At 36.4% G+C, this 15,443-nt stretch overlaps 2 pseudogenes; one reads left to right on the top strand and one right to left on the bottom strand.

The window, feature by feature from the left end:
• Positions 1 to 4,742: 4,742 nt before the first annotated feature.
• Positions 4,743 to 7,210, bottom strand: LOC115991033 (annotated as a pseudogene).
• Positions 7,211 to 8,508: 1,298 nt separating this feature from the next.
• Positions 8,509 to 15,207, top strand: LOC115988642 (annotated as a pseudogene).
• The last annotated feature ends 236 nt before the right edge of the window (positions 15,208 to 15,443 follow it).

The following is a 15,443-nucleotide window of genomic DNA, read 5'->3' as shown; positions in this document are numbered from 1 at the left end:
AAGGACAATTTGTGTCATCGAAAAGTCCTTAATGATCCGATTTGCGAAGCATGTGGGTTAGGCACTGAATCCGGTGGTCACCTATTCTGGAGTTGTGACCGAGCTCAGGAAGTATGGAAGTTATCAGGAATTTCGTTTGATAATTATGGGGTACACTTTCAAGACTTCATTGATCTCTTGTGGCATCTACAATTCTCTCAGCAGGTGGGTAATGAATTGTTGGAACTTGGAATAACAGTTGCCTGGAGTATGTGGTTTAAGAGGAATGCAGTACGACAAGGAAAAGCACGACAAACGGCAGCAACGATTTTGCAGAAGGCACGATTGTTGCTTGAGGAGTTTCAGCTTGCCAACTTCCAACCTTCACAGACGGTGATGCATGATAGGGAACAGTGGACCAACCCTTCTCCGCCATGGTACAAGGTCAACGTCGATGGAGCAGTTTTTGAGGCCCAACAAGCATCGAGTGTGTGGGTCATCATCAGAGACCATGGTGGCCTGGTAGCAGCAGCCTTGAGCAAGAAGGTGTTCTGTCCTTTGGGTCCTTTAGAAGCTGAGGCTAAAGCTCTGGAGGAAGTTGTGGACTTCATTTGGGATGTTGGTATAAGGGATGTTCATTTTGAATGTGATTAAAAAATGATCGTAGATGTTGTGCTCAGTGCTAGCTGTCCTCAAGCATCCATCTATAACATCATTACAAGCATTGGTTAGAAGGTACAAGCGTTCAGGTCTTTCCAGTTTTCACATGTTAAGCGAATAGGGAATCGGCCAGCTCACATATTGGCTCAACATGCCAAGAATATTGATAATTATGTAACTTGGATAGAGGAAAATCTAGACTTTATTGAATCCGCTTTAGCTCAAGATGTACTGCTTTTATCTTCTTCTTAATAAAGTTACTGTCTTTTCATTAAAAAAAAAAAAACAATGAAAGACAAGTTGATTAATCTTGAGCACACGTGTCTAGTGGCGACTCTAGGAATTTTTCTCAGAGTGTTCTTGGGTGGGCTTGCTCTATTACAAATTTTTTTTTCTTTAGATTCTCTATTACAATTTTTTCTTTTTTAGATTATAGTTCAATTTTTTTTTTTTTAGCTATTTCTTTTTGCTTAAAAGCAATGTTATGAAATACTGTTTTAGACCCTGTTTTGGTTTGTTTAATGAAACGGAATATTTCGGTACCGATCTATTTCGACGTACCATTTTAAGGTGTTTTGGGGTTTCTAAAAAAAATTAAAAATAATATGTATTTATATTTTCTTATACAACATAAAATTATTGATCCAAATAAGTAAACTTCAAATAAAACAAATCATTTAGCTTTTCTTTTTTGACACTCAAATCATTTAGTTATTACATAACAATTACTGTTTTAGAATATTAAAACATAAATATGTAATTAAATAATGAAAAACAACAACCAAAGATAGTACAATAAGAGTGTATATATGTATATCAAGGGAGTCAATATTGTACCAGAAGCCGTTTCGGTTTAGTCAAAGAAGTGAAATATTTCGATACCGGTTAATACCGGTATACCGTTTCGAAATTACTACTAATTATATATATAATTATTTAAAATGATAAATTTACATTTTATATATTTTTATTTTTAGAATACATATGTAACCTATTGAATCAATCAATAATAATAATGGTAATCTATGATTTCAAAACCTTTTTTTTTTTTTTTTTTGAGAATCTACGATTTCAAAACTTAAAAAACCAATAATATATTAATATATATATATATATGAAAATATGGAACCTTTATTACAATAGGTGAATATAAGTACATTGATGTGAGAATGGTACAGAGGGAACCATTTACGAGGACTTGAATCACCTGAGTGAAAGGCTGAAAGCTTGCCTCATGGCCATCGGTCCAAAGCTTTAACCCATATGTCTTTTCACTTGGTCACAAGACCATGTGGGAGTAAGGAGTGAAGATAAAGACAAAGTCCTCTCACTTCCCATCTCAATTTAAATTTCCATCAAAAATTCACATGGGGTGAAAACCAAAAGGTGAAATGGAAAAAAGAGAAGAGGCTTGACAGATGTGTTGGTGAGAGCAAGACCGAGAAGAAGAAGAAGCAAAAGTAGCAACAATGGTGTTCCGCAGCAACAACGTCTGCTAAATCTGGTTTTACAAAACCCTCTTCTTCTTGCTCTACTTCTTTTCAACCCTCTTGTTTCCCAAAAATTTGCAAAGAAATCAAAACTTTTGTTTCGCTCTGGTATCCAGTTACCGGCCGAAACCCTTTTTTTTTTTTTTTACTTGAAAATGGAACAAATAATTTTTTTTTTATTTTTTTTTTTATTTGAGAGTGTTCCTAATTTTGATTGAGGGTGTTTCTAATTTTTTTTAGAGGGTTAACAAATAAAAAAAATTTAATTATTATATATAAATTTTTTTTTTCAGGTCAGGGTGTTCTTGGGAACACCTTGACATGAACGTGGTGTTGCCACTGTACGTGTGCTCAATAAGCCTGGGAGTTTCCTCCAGCCAAGACTCAAAATCTTCTGCATGTTTAGCATGCTGAGCAAGTACATGGGCAGGCATGTTGCCAAGCCTTTTGATATGAGAGAAATCTGTTGATCTAAAGTTCTGAATCTGAAAGAGAATACCAGAGACTACATTCTTGATGGAAGAGGCAGCATCATTGTTCCCTTGAAGGGCATTGTATAGGAGAAGGGAATCAGTCTCAAAGATAACTTCTCTGACCCTAATATCAATTGCAAATTGAATAGCAGCTTCCATAGCTTTCGCTTTAGCTTCTAACGGGCCCAACAAGATGGAAATCTTCTTGGTCATGGTAGCAACAACCAGCTCCGCATCATCACGAATGACCATACCTAGACCTGTTGCTTTGATTTGGGAGAATATTACACCATCAATGTTTAATTTGTATCGGCCTAAAGCCGGGGGGGACCACTTAATGTTTTCTTTAACAATGGCGGGAGCAGATAGTTCGTTTGCTGTTTGAAATTCCTCGAGTAAGACAAGAGATCTGTGGGCAATGTCACTGCTTGAACGACAATGCCCTCCATGCCACACCTCACACCTATTCTTCTAGATGCCCTAGCAAATTGTAGCAACCTTTTCCAATAGATTGGGAGAGACCGAATCGCATCTAACAATCTACCAAACCACATCCACAAAACCCCATATCTGGCTTATTCGGAAAGGGAAAACAAGTTTAGTGTTTGCCCAAACTTCCTTTGCTTTATCACAAAACCAATACAAGTGTTAGATGGATTCAGACTCCATATCACATTCTTCACATTTGTCATCTGTAGTGATGTGCTCTTTAGTAAGTTTTCTTTAGTGGCTAGTATATTATGGTAGGTTTTCCAAGTGAAGTTCCAAGTTTTATTTGGTTACTATCTCCATTTCTTTCCTTCCAAAACTCCTCCTTTGCTAGTCTGTAAGCGCTTCTAACAGAGAATCTTCCATTCCTGTTGGCAGCCCAAATAACCTTGTCTAAAGGGAGATGGTTACTAAGTGGTATGCTTAGAATAGTCTCTACATCATAGGCTAAGAAAATCTGTTTCACCAAACCCACTTCCCATTCCCTCTTTTCAGCATTAATGAGCAAACTAACCTTTGCATCGGTTGGTAGGAGGTTCACAGGGGAGGATACTTTGTATGTTGTTGGAGAGGGTAGCTAGTTGTCCTGCCATATCTGAATTCTTTCCCCATTACCAACTCTCCACCTTAAACCTTTTCTCACAATTCCTTGGGCCGCCAAAATGCTCCGCCACACATAAGAAGGGTGAGACCCCGTGACCGCATCCACAAAATTACTATGAGGGAAGTATTTGGCCTTAAAGACTCGATAGAATAGAGAGTCAGAATGATTTTGCAATCTCCAACCTTGTTTTGCTAGGAGGGCTAGATTGAAAGTTTTTAGGTCCTTAAACCCCATGCCACCTTGGTCCTTTGGGAGGCACATCTTTTCCCAACTCAACCAAGACATTTTCCTTTCCTCTTTATTTTGACCCCACCAAAATTGGCTTACCATGCTAGTTAGTTCATCACATAGGGCCTTGGGGAGCTTAAAGCAGCTCATTGTGTTGGTTGGCAAAGCTTGGGCTATCGCTTTAATTAAAACTTCCTTCCTGGCTGTGGATAACAATTTCTCTTTCCAACCTGCCAATTTGCTTACCACCCTCGCCTTGAGCTCTGCAAATGTATTCCTTTTAAATCTACCCACCAATGATGGGAGGCCTAGGTAGGTTTCATGTTGTTTGATAACCTGGGTGCAATTTGCCTTTGATTGCTTCTTGAATTCTCCTATCTGTGTTGCAGTTGAAGAAAAGTGATGTTTTCTGTTTGTTTAGTTGCTGGCCCAACGACTCCCCATAAACCTTCAGTAACCTCAGAATTTCCTCACTTTCTTTAAGAGCATCTGTTGCAGATGTTGTAAAAATTATGTCATTTTACCACACCAAAGGCCTACTTTATTATTTTACCACATCATTTTACAACATCCCATTTATCAGATGTTTTATAATTCAATCCTATACATTAAAATAATATTTTCTACACGTTAAAATAAGGGATAATTACAGTAAACCCACCTGTGGTTAGGTCCGTTTTCACTTTACCTACCCGTGGTTTAAAACTTTACACTTTGCTCACTTGAACTTCAATCCGTTACCCAACTCTCCCTTTACCGTTAGAAAAACATATTTTTAAGAAAAAACAAACATAACAAAGATAAAAAAGTTAGGGTTTTTTATTGCTTAAAAACTGAGTTCACAGTAACAACCTCGGTTGGGCGGATATCGAGCATGGATAGCTCGATATCCACCAAACTATCGACGACTAATCCTCGGAAATGGAATTGGACGCCAATAGTTTCGGCCAATTGTGTCAACTTCAAACCCACTTGCTGTAAAGCATCGGTGTTATCCGATTGAGATGGGCCAATTCCGGTTAATCAAAAAACCGGTGGCCCACCAGGCCTTAATGCAAGCACTTGTATCAGTGCTGGCCATTGCATCCCTTGCTTCAACCTAAAATTGATAACGTGTACGCTGCTAGCAGTAGTGAATGCCTGGAGTATCACTTGGTTAGCTGTGAAATAAGCGAATTTGAGGTGAGGACAGGTCTCGTAAAAGTGCATCTGCAACATATCAAGCATGGAAGCATCGGAGCAATCTTGTGGGTAAAGTTTGTAAATTCGAAAAGCTAGAGCTTTGATAAAATAAGTAGCGACTTTTCTCATAGCACTAGCTTGAGACGCCGTGAGTAAATTGATGATCTTGACGAGAGCACTCGCGAGCTCCAAGTTTTCATTTTAGACTGCTTCGGCACAAGCCATGAGTGTGTGCACGAGTCAAACACTGGTCTCTTGCGAATCCACAAGAACCACTGGCCGGGTCTGCTCACACACATTCGACGAGGACAAAGATGAAGAAGACGGTAACAACGAACAAGACCCAGTTGAGGATTTGAATCGCTTTCGACTTCCTTCACTGATATCCACTTGTGGGTACACAGCAGAACCAGGAACAACTAAGAGTACCCCACTTTGTTCTCATAGAAGTTCTTAAGCAATAAAAAACCCTAATTTTTTGATCTTTGTTATGTTTGTTTTTCCCTAAAAATATGTTTTTCTAATGGCAAAGGGAAAGGTGGGTAATAGATGGGTAACAGATTGAAGTTCAGGTGGGTAAAGCGTAAAGTTTTAAACCACGGGTAGGCAAGATGAAAACGGGTCTAACCACAGGTGGGTTTACTATAATTATCCCTTAAAATAATATATTATCTCCTCCCATTATCATCCACAACAACCCACACCGCAGATCAGCTGCCACAGCCCACAACCACCGGCCACCCCCACAGATCAACCACCGACCACCAATATCTGCCACTGCTACCAAAAAAAAAAAAAAAAAAACTCAAACAAACACTACAACCAATATCAGCCCCTACACCAAAAATTAAAACAAACAACCACCAAAAAAGAGAGAGAGATTGGCAAGATCGGAGTGGCGTGATGATTGGCGAAGAAGATGGCGATGATCGAAGTGGCCTCACCCATGCCGCTTGCGCCAAAATACCCATGAACACCAACCATTCTTAACACCGATTCAGCCCAAGCCAAAATACCCATCACCCGCAACCTATTCAACCCAAGCCCCAACCGATTCAATCCATGGCTCCCTCACTGAAACACCAACTGCCACTGGAACTGAAACCCAAACGACTAAAGAGGGAGAGACAACTAAAACCCAAAACTGATCTTAAACACAATCTCCACAGTGACCGATACCCAAAACCAATCTCCACCATAACCCAAACCCGATCTCCATCATGACCCAAACCCGATAGCCCCACAGCCCACCACCACTGCCACTGTCACTGCCCATAGCCCACAGCCCACCACCACCATCAAATCAACCCAAATTGCTGGAGCGTGGGTGAGATTGAGTGTGGCGGAGCGTGCTGTTGTCATCGAAGCTACGCCGTCGTCGCTGCCGATGAACATCCCGGACTGGTCGAAGAGAGAGGGAACCGGAGAGTGAGAGAGAAAAGAAAAGAAAAAAAATGAAGAGAGAGGAGAGAGAAAAGAGAATATAAAACAATAAAATTTTTGCAACATTTGTCCGTACCGTTGTAAATTTGCAACGATATTGTAGCCATGTTGTATAATTTTTGAGATTTGACACATATCAGAAAACACTATTTTTGTGTTTGGTGTGGCAAATGTGCCAAATATTTGGCATTTGGCACATTTGCCACACCTACTGTGGATGCTCTAATAGTTGCCCGACCAAAAATCAAACGGAAGCGGCTCACTTCCAGTTTTTATTTCCCCTGTTTTCTCCTGTTTTTAGACAGATGAATGACACCTGGAAGCAAACTGATCCAACGATAAAAAAAAAAGAAGCCAACTTGGAAAAATACAACAATGACTTACCTGCCTCTTCCTTTTCTCTCTGGCCCTCCTCTTACTATGCAATTATGCAGCATCACCACACCACTTTGCAACTATGCAGCATCACAACGCCAAACTGAAAATGTAGAGCATAAATGGAAAGCCCAAAACCGACCATATTAGTCAAACTAAAATCTCAAACCATCTGTGAAAAGTTAAATCTCACCATTGACGACCCTATCATGTGCTTGCAAGAAAATAAATTGTTTTCCATTTTCGATTTTCAAATCAAGCTCGAAATCAGTGAGCTTTTTCGTCATTGAGGTTTCAAATCTCAGATGCTTTTCATTAAAAGCTTACCCACAAAATTTTTCAGATTTCGCATCCCCCTCTCTGTTGAAATCTATCATCGTTGAAATTTTTCAGATCTGCATGTGTTTTTTCTTTTCTTTTTTTGCTTTTCAGATGGTGAAAATTTCGATTTTCACTCTTCTTGTTGTGTTTATTTCTCTAGTTTTAAAATGATGTTCAACTTGAGGAATTGAGAGATTTGTGAATTTTGAAAACCCCTTCAATCTTTAAATCTTCAACGGAGCATAAATAAAAAAATCTGAACAAAGATTTTTGAGAGAGAGAGGGAGGCGCGAAACAAGAGAAAGAGAAAGGGAAAATGAGAGAAGGGAGATTGAGGTGTGTGATTGTGATAGCCCAGAAAGCTCCATTAGAAGGATGGGTAGCTGTAGAAAGAGATAGAAAAAGAAAAGGGAAAGCAACGCACAAATTGAGAGAGAGACGTGGACTTTTTTTTACCTTTGGATGGTTGGTATGCCAGATGTCATTCATCTGTTTAAAAACGGGAGGAAACAGGAGAAATAAAAACTGGAGGTGAGCCGCTCCCAAATCAAACAATCATCAACAAAAACCAAGTGAGATATCTTAGGGCCCTTTTGAATTCTATAATTCAATTGGTTATATTGTTCTAGCCTTCTAGATGTTTCCAAAGAAAAAGAAAAGGAAAAGTTACAAGGTTTAAATTCGAAAAACTTGCTTACACACTCATCAATTGAAAAACAAAAAAGTGAGCTAGCTTGAGCAAAACGGATTTTGTTCATTCTATAGTGCAAATTAAATTTTATAAATTTAAACGTGTACAGTAGACTAATTTGAACTTAAAAGATCATCGAAGATTTTCAAAAAAAAAAAACACATTACTCTACCAAGTTGCAAATGTGGGATCCACATTTCATTATTACTTAATTAATTTATTTCGATAACAACCCTATGATTGATTGATTAGATGTCTACGTGGACTCCCACCTCTTCTATAATCCTGTTCCCGAATTGCCAATGCCGCTTAAATTTAAACGTTCAAATTAGCACAGGCAAACACCCCCCTGCAGTAACCAACTTTATTATACTCATGCTAAGCCTTATCACGACGTGCCGTTTTCAACATCGCCTTAAGTCCAGTCCAAATCAATCAAACACGATCATCTCGTGCTACATAACCAAAAAAACGACACAATAGCGACCTCAAACGACGCCCAAAACTTTTCATAACTCTACCCAAGCGCCAAAACTGTTATAAAAAACCGAAACCCATAGCGCTCTATCTCTCACTTTCAAATTTCAATCTCTCTCTCTCTCTCTCTTTCTCTCTCTCACAAAAATGGAGATCGGGTCGGGTCCGATCGGTTCGACTTCGAAAGATCACCAGGCGATCTACCAGGAATGGTTCAACTTCGCCGATTCAGGTTTATTCATCAACCCTCATCTCATTGAACTAATTACGAAAATACATTCTTTAACTATAATGTTTTTCCTTCTTGTACTATAGATGGAGATGGTCGTATTACTGGAAATGATGCCACTAAGTTCTTCGCCATGTCGAAGCTTTCTCGTCCTGAACTCAAACAGGTCTACAATTCTTTTTTTTTTTTCACTGTTTTTAATTTCTGTTTATTGATTTGATTTGATTTTGTTCACGTTTTAGTTATGTTTCTGAATATAGAAAGTTCGGATTTGTCTATGATTGTGTTCGATTTATTTAAAATTTAAAAGAGTTTCTTAAATGAAATATAATTTAGTAATTTTTTTAAAATTTATTTAAAGACTTGTTTGGATGAAGAATGGGTTTAACTAGTTACCTTGGTAGATTGATTTTAGTATTTTACTATGTACTTTTTGTTGTACTATACTGTTTGGCCCTACTGAGTTTTGAACTGAAAAAGGAAAAACTAATAAAGGGCCCTTTTTTTCTTCTTCTTTTTTCTTTCTTAATTTGGTCCATTTAGTTATTGTGTTATAAGAAATCTATTTTGCTTTTAAAATTGGTCTTTTATTTTCAATTCGTTATGTTTCAGTTATGATGGTTTTATTGTATTATAGTTACAGGATTGTCTACATTTGCTTCGAAATGGGGAGGATCCATTTTGTAGTGAAGATTTAATTTTTCATGACTCTGCAGTGTCTTTCTAAAACCATTTCACTTATATGATAAATCATGAAAAACTAAATCTTTATAGCAAAATGGAAGAGATTCTAGTGCCTTTTTTCTGATGGGGTTTATCTTGGCTTTACTAGTTTTTTATTTATTTTCTATGAGAATGAAATGATTGCTAAAAGATCTCATATTTATTTATTGTTTCCGAAGGTTTGGGCACTTGCAGATTCAAAACGACAAGGGTTTTTAGGCTTTACTGAGTTCATCACCGCGATGCAGGTTGTACATTGAATAAAATTGTTTCTCGGATTATATAATGTTTAATGCGTGAAAAACTTACTTTGATCTAATTGTTGTAATGCCCAGCTGGTTTCCTTGGCGCAAGCTGGACATGAATTAACCCTGGATATCATTAAAACTGCAGGTAAGTAGAGTAATATGTATAATACCAACTTTGCTTTTACTCATACATGTACTAGTGAGCAAAATGCTAGAGCGAATATGGACTGTAATTTTCCCTAAAAATCCATCATCAATTTTGTGAAATTGGCTTTTATGTTTCGCATTTAATGCACCTGATAAATCCTTCAGCATAAAACCTCACATTCCCTGTTTCTTAAATTAAAATTATATAGCAAGTTGCCAAGAAATCTGACCTTAAAGCATTAGACTTCTAGGCATGACCCTAAGCACACTCTCCTTATAAATCATTAATATTTATTTAGCTAAAGTTTTGTTTGTGAATCATATATACCTTGAAAACATGTTTTAAATGTTCTTTTTAACATGATATTGGAGAATAACTGTCCTTAAAACTTTAATGACTGATTACATAGAATGACTGGAAGAAACTGTAGCATTCAGGCTAGTTAGACTTAGAGGCCCATCTCCATCAATTGGTAGGAATTCTAGTACATCACAGCCCTTCATAGACTAAAGTTAAATAAGTATTGTAAGGAGTTTGGAAAATATCCCTCTTAAGTATCGTTTAAATATAGCTTTAACCGTGCATACATTGCATCAGCATCAAAACTTGAGCCTCTCAGCTTGATCCCCATGTTGTTTCTTATGAGCCCACCCTCAAGACCAGTTTGAATATTATGCTTCAAATGGTGTATAAACATTGTTTAATCTTGCATTCTGATTGTTCGAATAAATATTTTTTTTGAGCAACTGATTGTTCAAGTTAGGTTGATGCATTTCATTTCTTTTATTACAGCCAATGTTGAGAATATTAATCCTCCATTGATGGAAGGTTTGGACAGTTTAGTAGCTGTAAGTAGTCTTCCTTGTCTTCCTTGGTACTTTGTGGTTGAAACTAGTAATTTCATTTATGCTTTTTCCTGTTTCTCTTTTCTCAGAAAACCAAGACTTTGACGATAAATGCCCACCCTGAAGTAAATGGTTCGTAGATTTCCTAATCTCTTGATATTATAAGTGACATTTTCTAATTGGTATTTCATTATATTCTTTTGCTGGTGCAATATAGGAAGCATTCAGCCTCAACCACCACCACCAACTCAATGGTTTGGTTCAAAATCAGCAAAGAACGTAAGATTTACTTTCCATTGCCATTCAAAGACTTTTTTTTTATTCAAAAAATATTGATAAAGTACTGAGTTTATTGTTATCTTCAGGCCAATTAATTTTGGGAAGTTTCTAAGTCAATTATAATACTTCTGATCGTTGAGTTTTGTTATTCATTATTCTTTCTCTGTCTCTCAAATACATCAGGTTTCCTTATATGTTTAAGTAGTTTTTATTTTGCTGTTCCTTTGGGACATTCAATAAAATGGGAAGGATGCAGGGAACTATTTTTTGTTTGGCAATATATTCCTTTGATATACAATATAGGCTTTACCTTTCGGTGCTTCTCTTACATGCATCCCATGTAATAGGGTTGTGCCCCATATTGCCTTTTTTATGAAAATGTTTTACCTGTAAAAATACAAAGTAGCATACAATGCAAACTTCTCTCTAGGGGGATGTCTTCATTTTCATTTGTTGCCTAATGTGCCTCCTCTCTTGCTCAGATTCCTTCCAATGCAGTTACATCAATTATTGATGGCTTGAAGAGATTGTAAATTGAAAAGCTAAAGCCACTGGAAGTTGCATATCGTTTTAATGATTTTGTCTCTCCCCTGATGGTCAGTGGACTCAACACTTCCTTTAATTATCATTAGATACTTTTGTCTAGTTCCATATCTTAATCTTTTAAACTAGAGGTTGTGGTTTGTAAAATGGAGATATTCTTTCTAGCTTTGCCGTCAAGTGTCAACTCTAGTTTTAAGGCTTCTGTAACTGAGAATTGATTTTTATTTGTATTTTTGCAGACGAACAGTGATTTCGATGCTAAACCCATGATCATGCTTTTGGGTCAATATTCAACTGGGAAGACAACTTTTATAAAACATTTGCTAAAATGCGACTACCCAGGTTAGTTAAGTTGTTGTTGTTGTTGTTGTTGTTTTTTATTTTTTATTTTTTATTTTTTATTTTTTTTTTGTACCTTGTGATTTGTTAATATGACTGGATCACAAAGATAAATGTACCTTGTTATCTGTTTGAACAGGTGCTCACATTGGACCAGAGCCTACAACAGACAGATTTGTTGTTGTTATGGTATCACAGCTCACCCTCACTTTCCTATTTTATTTATGAAGGCTAATTAAGTTTAAATGGACTATAGAAATGTTTTAAACTATTTTGTTTTAGACAGAAACTACCATTATGGTTTTCTGTAATTTGTGTTGTGCATATTGTTGTTTTCCATAGTTTTTATTAACATGTATGTTTTGTAGGTTAATGTTGCATTTGGATGCCATTTCAATATCTCAAATTGTTTGAGAATTATCACTTCCTAGTCCTAATGGCCAAAGAGTGTCTGCTTCCCCAATACCCCCCACCCCCCCCACCCCCCTCTCTATTTTTCTTCTTCTTTTTCCTTCCTCTTTAGACACTGAATGCAGATCTGACAAGTAGCAAATGGGGGTTTCTGAACAGATTTTCTTATGGGAAAAATATACAAACCCCCCTGTGGTTTCCCCTAAGAAAATTGAACCTCATGAGTTTTGAGCATAACACTTAACCCCATATGGTATTGTTTTATGTGTCAACTGGTTAATTGTGTAACAATTAACCCCCTAGGGTTTTTGGGTATAACACAAAACCTCCCTTCGGTATTTTTTTGAAAATAATATGGACATGTGTCATCTATGAGCAACTCATTGTTTGTTTTCATAAATGTTTAACAATTTATGCAGAAAACAATACTAAAAGGGGGTGAGTGTATGTTTTCAAAAAAAAAAAAAAAAAAAACGTGGGGTTTTTTTTTTTTTTTTTTTTTTTTTTTGGTCTCCTTACATTACTCTGGTTTTTTTTTTTTTTTTTGGTCCTGTCCACATTCTCACGGCAAGTGTCTAAGAAATGAATTTAACTTATGTGTTTTCATTTTTGGATTGTTCAGGAGTGTTATTTATTTTTAATACAAATATTACAATAACAATAGTCATATTTAAAAAGTACATGTTTATTAGGGAGGTGGCTAAGAATACGATTTTAGATATGATAGAATGACATAGAAGAATACATGTGAACTACTATAATTAGTTTGTTGAGGATTCATAGTCATCACCATTGTTTTTAGATTAAGGCTTTTTTGTTGTTGTTTTGTGTACTTTGAGGGTAATAAAACTTGAGATTGGGATGACCACTTCTAGAGGAGCATGCTTGGCATTATCACTATTGAGTCACTAAAATACAAGTGTCATGTAATTGGACATTATTATCATTGTTTCATATTTATTTCCATGATGGAAGTCCTGTTTAGTGACATATGTTGAACAGTGGTAGCTAATACCTTACTATCTCCTTGAACTCAGTCTGGACCTGATGAGAGGAGTATTCCTGGGAACACCATAGCTGTCCATGCTGAGATGCCATTTAGTGGATTGACAACTTTTGGAGGAGCATTCTTGTCAAAATTTGAGTGTTCCCAAATGCCGCATCCTGTGAGTTATATACTTAAACCATGTTAATGTAAATCTTACTAGCATTTGTTCAAAGTTGTTTATTATCAATATCATCATCAGCACTTGAGATAGCTAATCTTTTCCCTTGTGCATACAGTTGTTAGATCAAATTACATTTGTGGATACTCCTGGGGTTCTATCTGGAGAAAAGCAACGAACACAAAGAAGTTATGATTTCACTGGTGTTATATCATGGTTTGCAGCTAAATGTGATCTCATTCTTCTTCTGTTTGATCCCCATAAACTTGACATCAGTGATGAATTTAAGCGTGTTATTGCATCTTTGCGTGGTCATGATGACAAGATACGTGTTGTTCTAAATAAAGCAGACCAAGTTGATACCCAACAAGTAAGATGTTTATCAAGTCTTTCAAATTTTCATTTGCTCATTTTGCTGTGCATATGTCTTTATTTTTAGTTGCATCATTTGATAAATACAATTTGACCTACTTCTTTGTTGATATCATATTCTTTAGCTGATGAGAGTTTATGGAGCATTGATGTGGTCTTTGGGGAAAGTTTTGAATACTCCAGAGGTTGTCCGTGTTTATATTGGGTAGGTTCTATATCTTTTGTGTGTAATTTTATTCACTAACATCTATGTGTTTCTAAACATAGAGATCAAACGTTCTGTCAAGAGTGCAATATGTTATTTTCCTTTCTGATAACTTTTTTCCAAATATAGTCAACGTTTATTGCAAATACTTGCATTAACATGTAAAACACTGTATATCCATAGTTTGGTACTTTGGTTGGACTTGTGTGATTAAATCTAATCATGTTACATTAAATGTAAATATCACTCATATTCTATTGATGTGGTAAAATGGTGCTTGTTAAGTACTGGTTCTAACCAAAAAGTTTGGCTCTTTTTCATTTTGATCATCTAATAATCTGAGTTAATGTCACTTGTCTCTGCAGGTCATTCAATGATAAACCTGTTAATGAGGCAGCTATGGGCCCGATAGGGGGGGATCTTTTTGAGAAAGAACAGGATGATCTCCTTGCAGACTTGACTGATATTCCAAAGAAAGCTTGTGATCGTCGAGTATGCTCACCATATTTCTTTTTTCTTTAATCATTTTGCATACATATTTTCATGCATGCATACATGTACATTTTGATTTATATGCTAGTTAACTAGTCTGACCCCATCTGCATATTGCAGATCAATGAATTTGTAAAACGTGCTAGAGCTGCTAAGATCCATGCTTATATAATTAGCCATCTTAAGAAAGAGATGCCTGCGATGATAGGCAAATCTAAGACTCAACAACGACTAATTGACAACCTGGAAGAGGAATTTGGAAAGGTACCTCTCTCGTTATTCATGCAAAGTTATGATTGTGAGTTTTGTAAACAGGTGCATACAAATTTATGATTGTGACTATTGTGAAATAGGTCCAGAGGGAGTTCCATCTTCCTGCAGGTGACTTCCCAAATGTTGAGCATTTTAGAGAGGTCTTGAACGGTTACAACATCGACAAGTTTGAGAAATTGAAGCCTAAAATGATTCAAGCTGTAGATGATATGCTTGGTTATGAAATCCCAGAGCTCTTGAAGAATTTCAGAAATCCTTATGACTAAAAATGTTGCTACTTATATAAGGCTTGGTGTGGAAATAGTTTTGCTGTTACATGCTACCTACTAAGCTTGTCCAGCTTAGATGTTTTGTTATGTATTGTTTGTCTATATTTGTAAGACTTGCATGTTGAAATGCATCTTTAGTGGGAATTGGGGATTGTTTTGGGGTTTAGCTAGGGATAGGCTTATCCTAAATAGTGAGAGATTGGAACAATTATTTCTAGTTTTAAATTGAGAAGTCACTATCATCTGCCATCTAGTTATTATGATTTGTAATTTCTAAACCAACTTGTCAGCAATTTTGGCTTAGAGATGATTTGTTTGGAATTTGGATCCTGATTTGGAAGATGTGTTTTTAGCATCTTTCTTACAAAAAATTGAGAAAGATTAATGGATTAGAAAAGGAAAGATATAGAAGAATCTTGAAGAATAATTTTCCTAACTACATATTATAAAGGATAATTGGAGTTATGAAACTAATGCATACAATATGAA

Source organism: Quercus lobata, chromosome 5, assembly GCF_001633185.2.
Source record: "Quercus lobata isolate SW786 chromosome 5, ValleyOak3.0 Primary Assembly, whole genome shotgun sequence".
Taxonomy (NCBI): Eukaryota; Viridiplantae; Streptophyta; class Magnoliopsida; order Fagales; family Fagaceae; genus Quercus; species Quercus lobata.
The sequence above is the reverse complement of the archived record's forward strand: the minus strand, read 5'-3'. Positions and strand labels throughout refer to the sequence as shown.